A 6,467-nucleotide genomic window follows, 5' to 3' on the forward strand; every position below is an offset into this window, starting at 1 on the left:
CAAGACTGCTTTTCTAGCCCTCTTCAGGATGATGAGTGTTTTGGAACACAAACCAATTCACGCTTTGGTCGGCCACTTGTTTTATGCCTACAACCCGGTATTCTTGGTGTTCCTTCCTGTCTGCTCTCTGTCGTGACCGTGATCCCCAGTGAGTCTCCTCTCCGTTGGTGTCGATAAACGTCGAGTTTTTGCCTATTCGTCCATTGACGTATAGTTGTGCATCTTTCCCAGCAGTAGTTCTCCTCTCCGTTGGTGTCGATAAACGTCGAGTTTTTCCTAGTTGTCCGTTGACATCTAGTTGTATTTTCCCCACAGGTCATCCGTTGATGTCTGTTCTCCTCTCCGTTGGTGTCGATAAACGTCGAGTTTTTCCCATTCATCAGTAAATGTCTGGTCGATCCTTTTTTGGTGTCAGTAAACATCATCTTTCGATGTCGGTAAACGTCGAGTTCTTCCCATTCATCAGTAAATGTCTGGTCGATCCTTTTTTGGTGTCAGTAAACATCATCTTTCGATGTCGGTAAACGTCGAGTTCTTCCCATTCATCAGTAAATGTCTGGTCGATCCTTTTTTGGTGTCAGTAAACATCATCTTTCGATGTCGGTAAACGTCGAGTTCTTCCCATTCATCCGTAAATGTCTGGTCGATCTTTTTTTGTTGTCAGTAAACATCATCTTTCGATGTCGGTAAACGTCGAGCTTCTCCCGTTCGTCCGTTGACGTCTGGTCGAGTCTTCCAGTCATTCATTAATGTCTGGTTACCTCTCCGTTGGTTTTGGTAAACGTTGAGTTTTTCCCATGTCGTCCGTTGACGTATGGTTGTATCTCTTCCAGTCATTCATTAATGTCTGGTTACCTCTCCGTTGGTCTCGGTAAACGTTGAGTTTTTCCTAGTTGTCCGTTGGCATCTAGTTGTGATTTCTGTTCCCATTCATCGTGTGTCGATGTCTGGATGTGGATTTACCCTTTGAAAGAAGAAAAAACAAAATACCCAATAATAAACATCAGATCCCAGTGGACGTTTCCGTTGGTGGATCCCAGCATTGTGCAAATTTCTACGGTTCTTCGGTATTCAATCCTTGTTTACCCTGAAAGTCTGACAGCCGTTGCTCTCATCCATTCGGGTTCCCAGTTGATTGAATAGGGGCAGCTGTAGCACCTCAAATTTGCACCTCCCATTTTGTACATACATTTTCATATTAGGCCATAACATTAACATAGTCCACTGCATAGCATTGCATTGTCCATTAGCCCAAGTGCAAGTTCATCAGTCAAGACTGGTTAGGAAGATCAGTCAAGCAAGCAAGCAAGTGCATTTCCTATTGAAGCAAAGCCCTAGGGTTGGTTCAACAAGTTCACATGACCTAGGGACCTTTTTGAAGTGGTTGGGCCAAGGATTGGATGATCAAAGCTCAACAGTCAAGCTGAATTTCATCTGAAACCCTAGAAAGTCAACTGTGGTCAACTGTGGTCAACTGTGCCTGAAATCAAGGATTTGAAGGTGGGAGATGGTTTGAAAGGCTTCATTCATGTCCATACAAGTGTCATTTGGCATGTCAAAGATCATCATTGAAGAATTTGAGGTCAGAAGAAAAGTTTCCAAAAATAGTAAGTGACCTGTAATTTCAAACTGCCAAAAATGGAAAGGTCTTCTCCTCAAATTTACATCATCATACAAGCTTAAAATGGAATTTTGTCCAACATGAAAGTTGAAGATATTGCTCTCACCTTTCCAAAAAGTCAAGGAACATCCATTTCTCATGTGTGGTTGGCAAGTTATGATCAAATCATTGTCAAGAAATTTTGAACTTCAAAGAGGGATAACTTGCACACCATTTGGCCAAATTGAGTGAGGTTTTTTGGAGCAATCTCCATTTGACATGAGTTATCATAATCCTTCATCATATTTCATCAAAAATCATCATACAAAAAGTCCATTTTTCAAGTGAATCAATTTGAATTTTTGGAGGAAAAAAGTCAATTTGAAAAGTATGCATTTTCCACACCTAATTTCACTTGAAATTGATCTTAAATCATATTTGGAGGGTGTTTGGCTAATTTTTTCGTGCACTGTAGCAAGGTTATCATGTGCATAAGGTGTTTTGACCAACATTAGCATACACTTGCATTTTTCTTAATTTTGCATTATTGGCTTAAGCTTGATTACCAAAGTTGATTAACAGAGCATATATATAACTAATCCTAACAGAAATTGCATCAACAATAATCACTTTTCCACATCTAGATCTAGAATCAAGTTTTTTTTCTCTCAAACTTTTCTGGCTTTTTCTTCACCCAATATCCATTCATCTTGCTAAATTCGTGTTACTGAATTGTTCTTGAGTGAAAGTAGCAGGTGGAATCGAAGCCAATAGTGTGAGATCAAAACTTTCTTCAAGCTTGAGCATCAATGGTGATTTTAAAGGGAGCTGGATTCGTGAGCTATTAGGATCTAAATTCTTCTCGAAACACCTCCACAAGCATTATAGAAAGATCCTGGAACTTCACAAGCTCGGAATTAAGCCGAATTCAACCTCTGTTCTTCAACAAGTAGGAATTCGAGTTCTCTATTTCTGTGATTCTTGGTGATATTCATGTAGAGCCTAGTTCAGTGATGATGCTGATATGAATTTCGAAGAAAATTGTGCTGTTTTGAGATAGTTAGGGTCGATTGAATATTTTGATGCTGAATTCATTTGCTTCGATCCATGCTTGCCTTGTTGTTTCTTGATGAACGGAATGTGGATTTGTGATGTATGAAGTGAGAGCTACACGATGATGTACTTGGATTCGATTTACAAGAAATTTGTTCTTGAGCCTGGGTTTCATTGATGAACACGATGAAGGCTGAGAAATTTGGTTTCCAGAACGCGTGTAGATTCGCTAGGGTACGTTTCCAGCGCTGCATGGTGTTTTTAGAGGGATGCGCTGTGATTGGTTATGCCGTCTAGACATGCTAGCACGCGATTGGTCCTTGGCTTCCGTTGACTGGGTGTTGACCTCTCCACTTAAATGAAACGCTGAGTTTTGTACTCAGCAGGCACGCCAGGTTTTGAGAACACATGGATCGATTCCATGCTGGAGCACTTTCATATATTGCTTTGTGGATTTTCTTCATTTCACTTATCATATTCATGCCATGCCATTTCACACCTTTTTATTTTTTCTTCTCATTAATAAATTCATAAATCATTCAATATTTGTCCAATTAACATGAGGTTTTTTCCATGATGATCCTTGCCATCTCTACTATTTTATGATGATTTTTGCAAAAATTGTGTACGTGTGGATTTCTGTTTTGGCTAGGGTTTATGTGAACATGTCATTTGTTGCACAATGCTTACCAATTCTTTCATGAAATGATGATGCTTAATTGGATGGAGCTGAAATTGTGTATGCATGATCTAGACACCTTGAGGAGCATTTTGGTATATAGTTTGTGATTTTTGCATTTCTGGATTGTGAGATATGCTATGATCTTTGGAGGTGTGACAATTTGTGTCACACCATTTCATGTCCAACTTCTTGATTTTATTTGCCATGCCATATGAACTCAAAATGACCTGAATTTTTGCATGTCGAATCTTCTGGAGGTTAAGTTTGCTTGTGAATTTTCCTGGAATTTTTGAGTGCATTTCCAATTTGATTGAGATTTTCTCCCCTGTTTGACCAATTGTGGACTTTTTGTGAGTCATGATCTCATTTGATTTGTGAAATTCTTGTGGTTTATTAGATGGACTTGAAATTTGGCTTTGATTTCATTGAAGTTTATTAGATAGACATCTTGAAGTTTTCCATGGCTTTGATTTCATTCATTTATCATGCTTGGTCTCTGTTTTATGATTGCTTGAAGTTGATACATGATTGGATGCCTTGTATGAGCTTGTTTGAACTTGTGTTGACTTGATGAATTTAAATGACTTGCTTCCCTTGGTCCAAATGACTTGAAATTTGGTATGTTTGTCGTGTTATGAATGCTATTTGATCATGAATTTTTTGGTGATTTATTGAAATGTTTGTGAGTTGGTTTGAGTTGAATCATTCTGTTTGGTTCTATGAGGTTCTAACTTGCATGTTTGACCATGATTGATGTATTAAATGACAATGGTTGATGATATGAACATGAGACCACTTGGATTTGTTTCTTATTTGATTGATGTTGATTTTTGATAAGTTTCATGTTCTGTTTTGACTTTTTGCTCTCATTTTGACCCTAGTCTTGTACTAGTGGTTTGTGCTCTCACATTTGAGCTTTGTTTTAGGTTAAGAGCGCAATTGCTTATGCTTGATGATGTGCACTCAATTGGAGTTGGCTTATAGCTTGTTTATGACTAACTTTGAGTTTGTTTTGTAGGCATTGAGACTTGTACTTATGCTTTGTGGCTAGCACCTTTGTGCATTGATACTTGTTATCTGTTTGTGCTGTGGACTTGTAATTGTCTGTTTGCCTTTTGTTTAAGCTGAGTACTGATTATGTTGGATTGATTTCAGGTACCTTAGTTGCTATAGTTCCCTTGTGAACTTGTGTTTGCTTTGCTTGCTAGCTTGAGCATTGAGGTATAATGATCTCTTCTCCATGTAGTCTGGAAGACCTGGCCTGTTACTTGGCCAGGCACCTGTCTGAAGTCCTCCTTAAGAGGCAATGCTTGTGCTTGTTTATATTTGTCCCCAAGCAGGAAAAGACCTTTGATAAGGCAATTGGCATATACAAGAGATGTGCAATCCATCTCCTGCTCTTCTGTTGAGTCGTCCCTTTGCTCACACAACTGGTGTTGATGCATTGTGGACATTAACCCAAGATCCTTGTACAGTTGTACAGTTGAGTCAGTGTCATAAGTGTAGAAGGGTTCCCACTTTTTGAACCCACACTTCATTTGTCTGAAAGCTCTCCCAGACCAGGGATAAGAGTTGTGAAGTCTCATCTTCACTCACCCTTCATCAGCTTCACCCTAACTCTCAATGTTAGGGTTAAGAGCTAACTTCACCCGATTACAGTTGTGTTGCTCTTGCAACCTAACCCTTGTGTGAGCCCCACTTGGTGTGTATATAGTGTGTGCTATCTGTGATTGTTTGCTTTGCTATTGCCTGTGTTTAGGATAGCTTGCTCCCTGTGCAAGTTAGCTAGAAACCTTGACTTAGGGATGATTTGCATGATAACATCTAGGCTCGAGTTAGTCTCCCTAGTTGTGTTTCCCTCTGTTATCTGGTTAGGCTAGTCCTGTGTCCCTGCGTAGGGGAACTACGTCGCCCTAATCCTCATACCAGATGAGGTACGTAGGCAGGAGATGAGCTGATCTCTTCGGGCGCTTTTTTTTTGTTTTGCTTTGTGTGTGTTAGGAGATGGATGTAAGCCCAGCGATTGGCATTCCGTATCCTCTTGTTGTGTGCTTGGAGTCCGGTATAAGTCCATCAATTGGCACCTGGTTTCCGGTGTGGGTGTGTTTGGTTCGGAGTCTGATGTAAGTCCAGCGATTGGCATTCGGTTTCCAGGTTTGCCTGTTTTGTGTGGAGTTTGACATAAGTCCAGCGATTGGCAGTCGATTTCCTGTGTGGTTTTGTTTGGCGTGCTTTAGCCGAGCTACGAGTGCTCTGATTCTTCTCTAGTCTGAGAAGATGCGTATGCGTAGGATGCGACATCCTAGCGAGCATGTTTTCCCCCAGTCCGAACTACTTCGACTCTGATGTCTATGCTTGATGGACTAAGTAGGCCCAGGACGCGATATCCTGCCGAGTCCTATTTCGTTTGTTTTCTTGTGTCTCTTTCAGCCAGTGAGTGTGATGTTTTGAGCAGTGTTTTAGCAACCATATTCCTTCCTTTTGTGCGTGGATCCCGTCGAGTACGACGGATGCGTAGGGGTGCTAATACCTTCCCTTCGCATAACCGACTCCCAATCCCATTCTCTTTGGTCGCGAGACCATGTCTTTTCCAGGTTTACTCTGAGCGTTTCCTTTCCCTCCTTTGGGATAAATAACGCACGGTGGCGGCTCTGTTGTTCTTGTTTCCCGCCGGTTTTTCGCGTAATGCGACAGTACCAACATAAAAATGAGGGATCAAAACCTCATAGTTCGTGATACAAATTTCAATGTGGGTGCATTGTTTTTAACAAAAATTATGTTTGAAAGGCACAAAGGCCTAGAAAATGGTTTGAATGAGTTAATTTTTTTTTGGCTTTTTTGAAAGTTTTAGGTCAAGTATAGTTAAGTCTATTTACAAGTTTGATTAAGAAAAGAAGTTTGAAAATGCAATGGCATAAGACCAAAGTTTCTAGTTTGCAAAGTGGTCAAAATTTAGAAAATAACAAGTTCAAACAAAGAAGTTTTTAAAAGGATGGAGAGATTTTGAAATTAAATAAAGGGGAGGAGATGAAGAGACTAATCCTATGTACAATATTAAAAGTTAAGAGTTGAAAAGATCTGACCGATGGGTAGCCATCCAAAAGGCAAGATCACCATATAGAAACCCCAAAT

Source organism: Lathyrus oleraceus, chromosome 6 (genome assembly GCF_024323335.1).
Source record: "Lathyrus oleraceus cultivar Zhongwan6 chromosome 6, CAAS_Psat_ZW6_1.0, whole genome shotgun sequence".
Taxonomy (NCBI): Eukaryota; Viridiplantae; Streptophyta; class Magnoliopsida; order Fabales; family Fabaceae; genus Lathyrus; species Lathyrus oleraceus.